This window comes from Juglans microcarpa x Juglans regia, chromosome 7S, assembly GCF_004785595.1.
Source record: "Juglans microcarpa x Juglans regia isolate MS1-56 chromosome 7S, Jm3101_v1.0, whole genome shotgun sequence".
In the NCBI taxonomy this organism is placed as follows: domain Eukaryota; kingdom Viridiplantae; phylum Streptophyta; class Magnoliopsida; order Fagales; family Juglandaceae; genus Juglans; species Juglans microcarpa x Juglans regia.
Window position 1 is genome coordinate 2,317,313 of NC_054607.1, and position 15,436 is coordinate 2,332,748.

The following is a 15,436-nucleotide window of genomic DNA, read 5'->3' on the forward strand; positions in this document are numbered from 1 at the left end:
AAATTTAAATCATTTAGGGGTGGTTTGTATTCGGAAGTCATTTCAAGTCATCTCAACTCATCTTACTACTATTTATTACTATTCATTAATTTTAACTCACAAATTTTATTACTATTCATAATTTATTTTATTATTATTTACAATTCATCTCAACTTATTTTAACTCATTTTTAAATTTAAACGACACCTTAGACGTTGATGAACGCTAAACGTTCGGAAAAGTAGATACTTGGGGACCCCAAATATCTGACCAGGATTTCAGAAAAAGAAAGCAAATCCCAAAGCAGTCCAGTCCCAACTGATCATATTATCTTGCAAAAAGTGTTTGTGACGATCCTGACAACATCCCCTCGTTGTTATATTTGCCAATAACACTCTCAATTTCAAACACAAGGGTTCTTTCTGTGGAAAACGTAGTCACCTATACCAACTACGACAGTGATTAGCTAGGGGCCTAATCTCTCTTTTAATTCTTTGAAAAGTTATTTTTTATTGAGAAGTATTATAATTATTAAAAAAAATTTATAAAAATAAACTCACAAATATAAATAATTTTATACAATACTTTATATCTATTTTATAATAAAAATAATTTTATAATTTAATATATCATATCAAATTACGTTAATTTTTAAATTTAATTTTGTAAAATAATATTTTATGACTAAAATATTTATCTATTTTATCATGTGCATGCAATGAATTTTCAACGAACTAAATGGCAAATGAAATACCAAAAATGTTAGGCAATTCCTTTTGAGCCTCGAGGACTCGAAATTTATCAGAAGAGTGGAACAAGCTAGCTAACTAGCTAGCCCTCCTTATTTACAGAGTGCTAATTAATTATTAGAAGTGTAAGCGGTTCGATTTTAGATAAAATTTAAGATTGAATCGGTATGTATTAATTTTATATTTTTAAGAACCGATTCTGCATCGGTTACCCTACCAAATCGGTACTCTTGATTTTATCAGTTCTGGTCTGATTTTTCGATTTTAATATACTATATTATATATTATATAATAATATATTATAGTATATAATATAATATATTATAGTATATTATAATATATATTATAATTATATTATAGACTATAAAGATATATTACAATATATATATTATAATATATTGTGATATAATATTAATACGAATCCATCTAGTTTAGTCAAATCAAATTTTAGAAAAAGAAAAACTGATTTTAAGAAAAATAAAAATCCGAGATTCGCAGTCTAAAATTGCAAACGTCATTATTCATTGATAATTGATGTGACGTCTCTAACGACCTGTTAGCGGAATTCTGTTGCATTAAAGTGCAGGGCAAATTCAAAGTGCGAATCACGTGGCTTAAACATTTGGTGGAGAATGCATCTTTGCCGTGGTTGAAAATGCGACCTCAATAATTGGGGGCCCAACAATGTGAGGAAGAAAACAAGAGCCCTCATCTGGCCCATTATGGACCTACGCAACCAACTTTCGACCTAGCCTCTCCAAGATGCTGAGTAAAAATATAAAAATTTAACTTCGACAAAACAAAATCGGAATTATAATTTTTTTAATTTTTCAGTTGAAGTTGGAGTTGGAAGTGTCACCAATCTGACTTCAATCCAATCCGATTCTGATTCTGACTCCGACTTTATCCTTCGACAATTACTCCGACTCCGATATTATATATATGTTATAAAAATATATATATTGATCATTTATACTAGTATAATTATATAGTTATATAACTATAACTTATATAGTTTCGTATACTCATCTATTTAAATTTAATAATATACTAGTATGAACTAATTCTTATATAATATACTTATACAATAATATAATTAGATTAATAATAGTTTAGTATATGTAAATATTATAGTATTACTACAATATATAATCAAGTATAAAAATAAGTTAGGCACTAGTATTGAAATAATTATAATATAATAAGTTAATAACACATAATACTAATTTATTAAAGTATAATAACATATAATTAGACACAAGAAAATTTAATATACAATTAAGTTATAAATAAGTTAGACACTAGTATAATATAATAACATGTAATATTATAATATAATAACATGTAATTAGACAGTATAGTATAAGTCTAGTATAGAAATAACTAATAAATATAGTATAACAAGTTAATAATTTAGTGATTGAGAACAAATAACAATATTTGGTGGCTGGCTGTGTTTCAACAGTTTTGATTATATAACTTATATTTTAGTTTTGGCTTGTATTATATCAGCAGTGAATGATTTAGTTTCTTGTTTTTTAATGTTTTAGTTTTGGCTTGCAAGCTGTAGTAAATCACCAATAAATAATGTAGTTTTGTTTTTTTTTCTATTTTTTTTAACTTGAAGTAAATTAGTAGTAAATGATTTAATTTTACAGTTTTGGTTATATTTTTAGTAAAATTGACGTAAATCACCAGTGAATAATTTAGTTTTAGTTTTTATTTTTTTAAAATTTGAAATTTAAAAGCCCAAAAAAAATTATTTTTCAAAAAATAAGTTAAATATGAAGTTAAATAAAAAAATTCAATAAAAATCCAAATCCGACAAATTGGAGTCGGATAAGAGCCTACACAAATCAAAATCAGAGTTAGAGTTTGAATTCGAACTCTGAAAAATCAAAATCAGAGTCGTATTTAGGAAATTCCAACTCCGACTTTGTCATTGCTCACCCCTACCCCAACGAGCCCAACAATCAGGCTTTTTGTGTAAACCACAAAAATGGATGGTTTTTATTTCATACGGCATGCGCCACATTTTCAGTGGGGGCTAATGGCGGGACCAAAAATGCTTCATTTGTTTTTGTAGATAAGATGAGATGAGATTGATTAAGATTAAAGTTAAAAACTAAATAAAATATTGTTAGAATATTTTTGTTTATTTTATTTTTGTGTGAAAATTTGAAAAAATTGTAATAATTAGATTAGATGAGATGAGTTGAGAGCAATTATGAAAACATACGAAGCTCAAGAGTACAGATGCGTTGAAAATGGACTATATGGTTGTGGGGTCCAGCCCAGCAAACCCAACATCAGAATTGACCTAAACTTAGCTGGATTTACATGCAATTTCACTATCAACTTTAGATCCTTTGCCCACATTGCTTGTGAACAACTTAGCCGATTTGGGTTGCATGATTTGAGTGAATGAAATTTCTCTTCTTGAAATTATTTTGCAATGCAAGAATTACCAGAAATCTCAATTTGAGTAACCAATTTTTTTAGATTTACATGTTTACTTTGGTTAAATAGGCATCATTTACGGTTTCAAGTTCAGCTGCTCGATCGTCTCACTTACCTTTACTAAGTCGATTTTATATTTTTTTAAAAGTTCATTCACTTAATCAATCTATTAATCTACGAAATGAATGAGTTTGATACGTCTTCTTAAACTCTATTTTTTTCATGGCATAACAATGATGATAATAATAACATTAAGACTGTAAATATCAATTTTTTATAAAAAATATCATGTCAAAAAATAATAAAATATAATAATAAAAAGAATTATAAATAACATTTATACAATAATTGGTGATTTTTAATTTGATAATATTTGTTGCCAATGCTGGGGGTGGGCAACAGGGCCCCATTGCCTCGCTGCCCCACCCCGCATCTAGCGCCCCTAGCGGGGGTGGGGTGGGCCCAACCCTGCCCGACCCCGCTTACATGTTTATATACATAAATATATATTTATATATAAAAACATAATTATTTATATTTTACAAATTGTGTATATATAAATATATATTACAATTTGTTAAACTTGTTCACAAAGTATGCACTAGTAAATTTAAAACTATATAGTTTAAAAACTAATATACTACAACTTACACAAAATATACATTAGTAAATTTAAAAACTACATAGTTTTTATATTATAGTCATATTTACAAAATTTAAATTTACAATTTGAATCTAAAAATATATTTTTAATCACTTTTGAACCTAAGAATAATATTTAAATTTAATGGAATGTAGTTATTTTTTAAGTAAATATGAGATGGGACGGATTGCCCCACACCACGCCCCTGGGATGTGTAGGTGGGGTGCGGGCCAGTGGCCCCACCCTGTAGGGGGCGGGTAGCACCCTAGCGAATGCTTCTCTCTTGGGGTCCAATTCACATAAACAATCTATGTAGTGAGGATAAAAAAGAAGAGAAAACGATGTCGTGGCAGCCCAAAACCCTTTCCATTTCCATACATCACATAAAACCCTGCTGTCCCTTCTGCAAGCGGTGTCACTCCACACTGCCTTTACATAGACATTATGTTCCCTTCTATTTTTTCGCTTTGAACAGAAAAGGGAAATCGGATACACTTGTAGCAATTGCCTCCCACTCATTCCTCTTCATCCTCAGATAAAACCTAGGGTTTCTGTTTCCTCCTCTCTCTCTCTCTCTTAGCAGAACCTGCACAATGGGAGTCACATCACAAACTCCTGATACTCTCAGAGATCGCCAGTTCGGTCAGGACGTTCGCGCCCAAAATGGTACGCTCTCCCTATGACCAAAAAGCATTGCTCTTATTTTAGAGTTTTTGATTTGTTTTCTAATTCCGTGAAGGTTGTGGACGAAGTTGTTGAGGGACTGACTGGGTTTTTGTTTTGTTGGTTACGGTGGTGCGGTTTAATAGTGATGGTGTGCGGAGCAGTCGCTAACATTGTCAAATCTTCGCTAGGCCTCGTTGGACTCGACAAGGTATTGCTACTGCCATCGTTTCCAACGTTGATTCTTTTGATGCAATGTTGGTTATTCATGTTGGCATTTACTTTTATAACCCGGAGTGTCTAAATTTAGAGGTTTGACACCACCGTCACAAACTGCTAATATAGGATTTAGAATATGATTGAGAACCATTTCATCTATAAAACAATCAACATTTTTAGTTTTTACATTTGAAGAAACTCATGATTTGTTTTAATCACAGATTCTGTATGCTTGTCTCGTGTAGAGAATTGTGTAATCTAATGGTTTTTTTTTTTAACAAGCAATCTAATGATGCAATTGGCAAATATTAATTCGATTCAAAGTTATTGAGTGGTTTAAGAACAAAAATAAGCTACATCAGGTGCAACTTAAGCTTGGCCCTATATTTCTGGACGCGCGCTCATACTTGAATTTGACCATGCAATAGTCGCTAGACTGAAGAGAGGTCATTTTGGGGAAGGAAAGAAGAGGGATATTTGTTATTTATTTGTGTACTCGTATGCTTTTGACTTGAGAGGGGTAGCAATCCCATAAATTTATCACAACTATAGCATTACAGTTAAGAATCTGAAGTGCATGCCAGTGTTTTTGCTTTGGTTTTTGATATTAGTTGAGATAGATGTTGCTGAGATATTATTTTCCCCATGTTCACCGCAAAATTTATACTAGTCCCAAAACTTTATTTTTTTAAACATTAACTGTTTGATTGATTTTCTTCTCAATTGTTCCTTGTGTCTTCAGATGCTTGTTGACGATATTGGTGATATGATAATTACTAACGACGGTGCTACAATACTCAAGACGTTAGAAGTTGAACACCCGGCTGCCAAGGTGGAGAAACAACCACATCTCGCCACTTCTTTTGACTTATTGTTATACGTGTGTGTATGTACTTTCGTACAGATCTTCACCACTTTGTTACATGTTTAGTTTTCATTTTGAGGTCTGTAGGTACTTGTGGAGTTGGTTGAGCTTCAAGATCGCGAAGTTGGAGATGGGACAACTTCGGTGGTCATTGTGGATGCGGAGTTGCTCAAGGTAAGTGTAGACAATTTATTTATTTACGTGCTTAAGCGCTGCAAATAAATTCAATAAGAATATCCTTATGGATGACGACATAATATTTACTCAACAAATTGTGTAAGATGTAATTCATAAAAAAGAAAAAAGAAAAAAAAAAGCGACGAAAATTTCACATACTAGCAAAAAATTTAACTGATCCACACAATTGTTTGAAATTATTATGGGGGGCAATCACCCTCACTAATTTGAACATGGCTCTGCCTATGAACTGCCTTGCGGTGTAATGGATGAATTTAATAGATCATTCTTATTATGATTTTGCAAAAAACAATTTATTTGGTGAGAAATAACATTCATCCTACATCAATAATTAGTGGTTACAGAGTGAGTCTCTCTCTCTTTCTCTCTCCCTCCCTCCCTCCAACTACTCTTCCTTTTTGTTTATACTTTAATCTCAGACACTAACCAATTACAATAAACAAGTGGATCTTTCTATGCCATAATTTATCGTGTACTTGACTTATTATTTCGTATTTATAGTTGACCATCCATATATGTATGTATTTTTAAATATAAATAGTTAACTATGAGGGAGGCATGCAAATACGTGGAAGAAAAATTGGCAGTGAAGATAATCTCCTATAATTTTTTCTTTGAATATGTGTTCAAAAGTAAACATGTTTAGCTGATACATCATATATTTGTCACACTCCCTTCCCAAAAAGCTAGAAAATGTTTCTCCATTACTTTCTTACTTTCCATAACACCAAGTAATGAGAACTTTAATACCATTTGCTATCACAAAGTTAATAATTTGTATTTAAAGATAGTCCTTGCTCATTTTGTTTTGTATGAGAATGTTTTGCCTATGCTATAATAGTCCTGATTGATTGTATTCTTGGTTTTTCTTGGTTGAAAAGCTTGAAAAAGATTCTTTGATAAACTGTGCCAAGACATGCATGTCCTCAAAGTTGATAGCTGGTGACAGTGACTTTTTTGCAAATCTGGTATGCTTATATGTTGAAAACTGATATGTAGTTAATTTGTTCCAGAAATTTGGATTCTGGGAACATTCTGGTGCTTGTTTCTATACTGAACCAAGCCATCTGCACATTTTGTTATTTTTAATGAGCTTTTTGTGTGTTTTATTGATATAGGTATTTGATGTGTATATTTAGGTCGTTGATGTTGTACAAGCTGTTAAGATGACAAATGCAGAGGGAAATGTCAAGTACCCGATCAAGATAGTCAGTTGTTGTATTCTCTATATCTTGTCAATGAAAGGCTATGTAATGTGTAAATATCATTTTGGTAAATTCATCATTCATGAATAAAAATCATCATTACTTATAAAAAAAACTATTATTGAAGTGAACTTGTTTTTATGTATTTTTTTTTTTTAAGAAAAAATATTGTATATATCAAAAAGAGAAACTAAGTACCTGAATATATACAAGAAAACACATTGTCCAAAATGACCCAACAAGCCCCTAATGACCCAAAAAGCCTATAAAAAAATCAACCCAAAGTACATCAGACCCGACCCCAATCCCTTGTTTCCCTTAGAACTAAAACTCTACCCGAACACCAACCTCAACACCTTGATTCCTGTCTTCACAATGCCCTCCCTTTAGACTTCCCTCTAGTTGAACTACCACCCTTAGTGTCATAGTTGATTGTCGAAAAAAGACGCTGTAACTCTCTGCTTTTCTTGAAGCTTGATTTGGTTTCAAGTGTGCGGCTTGCCTCGATTGTAGTAACTAGTTCGTTAAATTGGTCTTCACATCCTCCATGTGAAATTCTCACAAACTGCTGAATCTTGTTAATTTTAGGCAGAATCCAATCTGCTATTGGAGGAGGAGAGACCAGGAGAGCCACAATATCTCCATCAAATTGCGTTCCCGACTCTAAACATTCCTCTACACAAGGCACCAACACCAAACCCACTTGTTTTTATGTATTATAAGTTATAAGCTTTTTTAAAACTACTAGCTTGTTAAATCATTAGCCTGATATGGCCCAACTTGCTTTTCATGCTTCTAGTGATGTGCTAGAATTGATGGATATGAAAGTTGTAATTCCCTAGTTGTTTGTCATGTTCCAGGGAATTAATATTTTGAAAGCACATAAAAAAAGTGCAAAACATAACTATCTTTTGAATTGATATACTCTAAATATGGATCGTGCTGCCTAAGGAATGCCAATTTGAGTTGGCACTACAAAAATTGCCTGTCTTGACTTTAATTTTCAAAAGACAAAGATGCAAATAGGTGTCTAAGTCTTAGTAACTGATCCCAGGGAGCTCGAAAAAATCCGTGAAAGGTGATAAGATAAATAGAGAAGTATCTATTTTAGATTATTTTCATTTCTTGGTTGATGAAGACCTCTGTGCATTACTTGAACAATCAACACCATTCTAACGCTCACCTTCCACATACTTATTTTCTACAGAATTTTATTTAGGCCCCGTTTGGATTTGAAAAGTGTTTCATATCATCTCATTTCATTATTACAATTTTTTTAAATTTTCACACAAAATATAATAAACAATTCAATTTTTTCAAATACCAATTCAACTTTTTCAAATTCTAAAACAATAACAATATTAAAAAATAATATTTTAACAATATTTTTTTCAACTTTCATTTTTCATCTAAAACCATCTCATCTCATCTCAGAATCCAAACCAGCCCTTATTATCTAATTGCCTGTATACATGCATTGATGCTGTTTATTTTGTACCTACTTCTAATTTGTCTGACATGTTATTTTGTGAATGTAACCGATGGGTTTTTTAGATTTATTGCCAAAGATGAGAATAGTATTTTACAGGTACAATTAGTCAATCAGAAAAAATGTATTATACTACAAAGATAAATATTTTGGCCACAAAAAGATCCTACAAAAGTACACCTACAAACTAACGTGGTTTGATATGGTATGTTAGATTGTTTTTTTAATCGGTATAGAAAATATGTTGATAGATTTAAAAATAATGAGATTGTAAAGCTACTTTTATTGTAAAGTAGATCTAATGTATCGTATGAAGTTATGTCAGTTTATGGGTTTATTTTGTGAGATTTCTTTGTGGCTGTAGCACACCTCACCATGAGAAAAGTAAATATGTCAGCCAATGCTACATGATGACTTGTCTACTGTTTTGCTTATGTGGCATTGATGTTACATGTGCTTTATTAGAGAAGCCAACATGACAAAAGAACGCATTGAAAAACTCCTGAAGGTTGAAGCCAATATCATTCCAACAACAAAAATGATTGATGACATGGCGCTAAAGGCAAGTTTCTAGGTTATTTGATTTTCCAGATGCTTCACATCTATGTCATGTCCCGTATTTTTAACAGTCTCCCCCTTGCTTTCACCCTACCTAAACTTGGTTGCATGTATGGTTTATGAGAATTGTTACATACATAAAGAGATTACACAAAAGTAAATCTACAAACTGACGTGGATTCATGGGATCTGTTAGATCTACTTTACAATAAAAGTAACTTTACAATCTGACGTACCACTTTAAGCCACATTAGTTTGTGGTTTACTTTTGTGTAATCTTTTTGTGACTAAAGTAGTTCTCATGGTTTATAGAATCATCTTGTTGTTGGCATGAATCAAAAGGGTTACAAGACTTGGTAAAATATGTTTATGTTTGGAAATGTTTGAAACACCAAGTATTAGGAAATTGCAAGGAACCTGAGGATAAATTATCTAAGTTCCTACTTTTATGACTTGAGTTAAAATTAAGTTTATAGAAACATGATGTAACTGGCCTGGAATAATAATTCTATTATTTTGTTTCATTGAGTTATTATTGATCTACTGGAATATCTTAAGTTAGTCACTGTACATACAGTGGTTGGAGGAGAAAAAATAGGTGAACTCATGGTTGATTTGGAGAAAAAGGAGTTCCGCTAAATTACTCCTGGTCAATGTTTACATGGTGGCAGATTTATCACTACACTTTGAATCAATTTGTCTTGTTGTGTGGTCTAAAGTGTCTTTTGAATGAGTCTGCTTTAATTGCAGTGAACTCCGATAGAATATGTTGTATTTTTATCGTGTGGTTTCAACCTATAGTTTTTTTTTACCTACTATCACTCAAAAGAAGATCTAAATTATTGTGCAATTACATTTTTTTCTGTCCTTTCAATTCTTTGTTGAGGCTAAGGCTATTGCTGTAAGGCGTGTTCGGAAAAAGATATGTGCCATGTTGCGAAGGCAACTGGTGCAACTATGGTAAATTCCTAGCCTGCTTGTGTTGATGATGTTGATTTTCTAGCTTGTTTTAATTTGCTTTGACATTTGATGATGTCGATCAGGGAAATGGTTCGTCTGGAGATGTGATATATATTTTCTAGAGCTGCAGACTCTAAATGACATCTTAGTGTTGAAAGGAGTGAAGCTTTCAGTTGTCCATCTCTATGACTATTATAATCAAATGGGCATATTTTTGTTATCCACATTATGGCCTCTTTTCTAACTATATGAGCTCCAAGCAGGATTATTTCCTAGAAAGCATGGGCAATTTGAAATTCCTGCATATTAACATCTTATATGTTTGGGGCTTGGATGTGGTAGCATCTTATACTTATGAGACTTAGATAGGCTAATAATGATTATCTTGTTGATGCACTGACCAAGAAAAAAAGAACTAGGACTATTTTGTTAATGCTTGTGTACAATTGATGGCAGGTCTCTACATTTATCGACATGGAAGGAGAAGAATCAAATCTTGTGGAATATTTATTACACCCTGACAACGAGTACTGTAATCATGTTAATGTTTTGATTCAACTTATTAGTTAGATTTTTTATTTTTTATTTTATCGGTAATAATCATTAAAAAAGTGAAAAAGGCACATCCAGGTTTACAAAATTTATACAAGCGAGTCGCATATTTGTCAGTCATTGTTATCATTGATTTTCACCTGATGATGTTCTCTCTTTGTTCCTTTTTTTCACTTTTTTTTTTCTTCTATCAACGTACTTTCATTAGGTTTCCCTGATCCTCAAAGAAGCAAATGACTACATGCTTGATGAGATGGAAAGAGCTCTGCATGATGCTCTGTCTATTGTTAAAAGGACCATAGAATCAAATATGGTAAACTTATGTACTCTCTCTAATGCATGATTGTAATTTCAAACTATTGAATATGTCGTATCTTAGTGTTGTTCATTGTCATAAGCTATGGTATGAACATTTCTGGTGGGATGATTTTAAATACGATATGGAAAAAACAATTTAATTTTGCATGTGTTTGTTGCACTAACATTTGGTAAATTTTTAAACTGTTAGATTACTTGCTCTTTTAGCCAAAGTGGAACAAATGCCTATGCCAATAAGATAATAGGCAATCAGTCAGCTAAAAGCTCAACAGAAATAGTAGAAAGCTCAATACCATCAAGTAATATATGAACTGACAATAGTTGTGATACCCTATATGATAAGGATAAGGGTAGGTGGTGAATGAGATCCCACATTGCTTGGGAATGAGAAGTTCTTGCTCTTTATAAGGTTCCAATGATGCTCCAATTGTATCATTGACTAATCCTTTTAGAGTATAAGTCATGTGGTTTGGCCCTTCGATTGGGGCGTTACAATAGTCCATTAAAACTTGGTTGTCATCATTAGGTTTTTGTTTTTCCTATCCATATTCTATATTGCATCAAGTGATAGCAAGTGGAGGTGCAGTTGAGGCAGCCTTGTCTGGGTGTTTGGAGTGTCTTGCTACAACTTTAGGATCCCGTGAGCGGTTGGCAATTGCAAAATTTGCCGAATCTTTGTTAATAATACCAAAGGTTTTATTATAATATGGATGCATGGTATAACACCCCATCTCCATTAGTTGGAACAATAATGACATATATTTGGTTCAGGTGCTTGCTGTCAATGCTGCTAAGGATGCTACCGAATTAGTCACAAAACTACGAGCTTACCATACCATAGCACAAACAAATGATGATAAAAAGCATTTATCTAGGTATTTTGTTTTGAATTTATTTGTGTGTGGCATTTGAATTAAACAAATGGACGATCTCCCATCATCCTTAGCAATATCTTCTTGAAGTTAACATCCAATTTGGTTGTTATAACTCTTTCTATGACATGCTCAGGCACCCTCCTCCCCTCAATAAGAGAATCAATACCAATCAAATCAAAGCACTATTTTAGTAAAGCTTCCAATATTATTTGAGATAAATAGTATTGCTATAACACTCTTGACTTGGTGAATGAGTGCGTCATATGTGCATGAGAGAGAGGAGTTATTACTTGGATCTATTGAGATCTGACCCAACCCAACTCCAAGTGCTCTTTCGTAAATTTTGCTCGGATTGTTTCTCCTTGATTTGTCACTCCTTAATTGGTTTTGTTGTCACTTGAAATATTGCAGTATGGGACTAGACCTTTTGAAGGGAACTATCCGTAACAACATAGAAGCTGGAATTATTGAGCTTGCGATGAGTAAAGTGAAGATAATTCAGGTAATGTATAACATATAAGTGCATTGACAAACTTGTGACAGTTTCCAAACCGCTTTTAAAAGTTGTCTCCTGAATTTTTATATATGCCAGGCAACTGAAGCAACCATAACAGTTCTTCGGATTGATGACATGGTCAAACTTGTCAAAGATGAGACTCAGAATGATTAGGATTAAGATTGGTTTTTCCTTGGGAAAAATGCTTGTTTTTGGCTGAACAATCTTTCTCTGTCAATTGTATGGTTCTGTATTGTCCAGTTTAATATTGTGAATAGCATGTTGGTAATATTATAAGGAAAAGACATTTATATAGATTTTGATGTGGAGATGAATGCTTGAGCGAAGGCTTGAAAGTACTGTGTTTCGTTTGGACGAATTCTTGGATTTGGATTCCTTAGTTCTTGACTGAATTTTAAGGTTTAAAAGTGGGAGAAAAATAAACACGTGAAGTGAAACTCATTACACTTATTAAGCATTTAATGTTGTCTGAGCACTTCACTTGGGCATCTACAAATATTGTGGGGTCTATTTCATGTACATGTTTCTCTATCCCATATCCTTGGTTTTATGGCTCACATCGAGGCCGCTTGTATCCCTCTCATCTTTCAACAAGGGATTATTTATTTATTTTTTCATTTTGATGGGTAAGTTTTAACAAGAGACTTATGTCCTATCTTACTAGAAATAGACTTTCCCCCTTATAGCACAATGTATATGTTTTGTATATTTGGACTAAATCAGAAATTATAAGATTAACCTTAAATAATACCTAAAGGAGTAATGTTACGCATTATCCCAACTTCTATCATTCTTTCATTATCTTATGAGGTGGCATTAAGTGATTAAAAATTATTTATTATATTTTACTTATGAACCTATCATCTAATGTCACATCATGAGATGATGAGAGGATGATGAGAGTTAAGATGATGAATAGATTTTTTCTACTAAAGTGGGGTGAACGTGTGAATCTCACAATTCTTGTCCAATTTTAATTCATGTCAAGAATCATAATATTTATTAAATTTCAAATTAGCCCACATGCATCAAATCATGCTATCAAACAAAAATAAAAATATGAATGATAAAGCAAAACAAGCCAAAGTATAAGATAAGGTTTTTTTCAGTGACGATGGAAAATCCTTTAAATAACTATTTAAAGATAAAACTTCTTCGAGGTAGCCTACCTAGAACAAACCAATTCTACTATTTGAAGATTAATAGAAGTAAGTTTCTTGCAAACCCTTCGTAATATGAATCTCTTATTTGCCATGATGAAATGACATTTTTTTTCCTTTTTCTTTCTTTTCTTTCTGTCGCAGTAATGGCCAGCCTTTGACAATCTTCAAACTTTGATTGTTCTCCTAGAACCTATTGCAGTTGAACTCACATTAGATCAAAATATCATTATCTTTGTATTTTGTGTGGTTTACAAAAACATCAAGAGAGAGAGTTTTTGTAAAAATTTCAGTCCTCTTTCACTTTTGGCATACTTGGATGGAGTATTAATATTTGATTGGGTAACTTTATAGGCTGATCAAACACAAATTCTTATTCAAAATTCCAGATAAAATGATCTTTATCCAAACTTCAAATTTTGAGACCTTCAAACCTTCATATTTATCCAATACTCAGTTTTTTCCCATCAAATAGATTACTTGTAGATAAATCTGATCTTTTATTTCAAACTTGCAATTATAAAAATCTATAGGTAACTTGTTGTGGCAAGTTTTGGGACACAAATTCTTGTTCAGGACTTTAGATTATATGGTCTTTACCCAAATTTCGAATTTTGAGATATTCAAACCTCAATCTTCAATCAATACTAAACTTTATCTCATCAATAAAACATTCGTATAAAAACGTGATTTCTTATTACCTTACCTATTATTCTTATAGATAGGATTGGGTGGCAGGCCCCCATAACCTAGCCTATTTGCCCCAAGTCGCTCGTCTCACTAGAGGACAAGCAGGCAACCCATCCTCCCAGGAGTAGGCAGGTTCCTAACTTAAAAACACATATTCAAGTAGGAGCGGGTACTCCACCCACCCAGAATTTCATCTGCTTGCTCTTATAATGTTAAAAAGTAAAAACCTATATATAAATACACATTTTTCGTTCTCATTTCATTTCCTCCACCAAGTTTCCAACCCGTCGTCCTCTCCTCTCTCCCTTATCTTCTTCCCCTTCCTTTCATGGTTCACCATCCTTTTATTTTATTATTTTCCTTCTTTCATCCCACTTCTTATTCCTCACCCACAACCATTGTTATGGGTCACGGCCAAGTCCTAGTCTACGATAATGTGACCATGGCTTGACTATGAGTCTCTATGACCCAAGACCAAGATCTTCATTGTGGATCTCTAAGTTCAAGACTCATGTTTGCGACAATAGATCTACGAGCTTTATAACCTATGACTGCAGTCATGGATCTATAAGTTTTATGACCTATAACCACGATTGTGGGTTTGTGGGGTTTACGAGCCACAATTGCGATCGTGGATCTGTGTTTTGTGCACAAACATGTACATATATGAGATCTCTTATTAGTTTTGTTCCATTTTTTAGATTTTTTTTTTTTACTTTTGTGATTTTATGTGAAAAACTTATTGTTGGATGAGGTGGCTAGATGGGGGTAGCATTGATTTGCTCGCCTGACAAGTGAATGCGGGCGGTCATAGATATGGGCAGGGACAAAATGCAGAAATCAATTTAGTCACATTGCCCAAGAGGGATTAGGTGTGGGATAGATGGCTACCCGCCTATATAGGGTGGATAACATCCTTATAGATAAATCATATCTATTAATCCAAACTAAATAAGAAATGTTACTTATTATTTTGAAACGAGATTTAGCCGATACTACAAATACTAACATTGTCTATACTAATAATCAATAAAGTTTTGTTTATCAATAAAAAAAGGCGGTGATACGTCCACCGCTTTTACTGTTAGGCATAATTGATTTACTTTTTTTTTTTGTCTTTTTTACATGTATTTTTTTGCACTTTTAAATATTTTTTTTAAAAAAATCACAATATTATTAAAAAATACTTTCTTAATCACTAAGTAAAAAGAAAAATTAAAAATTAAAATAAAAAATTCTAGTGGTAACATTGAGCTGTAAGAACTAGTGGTAAGAGTATCACTTTCCTTAATTTTGGTATGTGTTTTTTTAGTTTTTTTTACATGTATTTTTTTA

At 32.5% G+C, this 15,436-nt stretch overlaps 1 pseudogene; it reads left to right on the forward strand.

Moving 5' to 3' along the window:
- The first annotated feature begins 4,425 nt into the window (after window positions 1–4,425).
- Window positions 4,426–12,404, forward strand: LOC121241348 (annotated as a pseudogene).
- The last annotated feature ends 3,032 nt before the right edge of the window (window positions 12,405–15,436 follow it).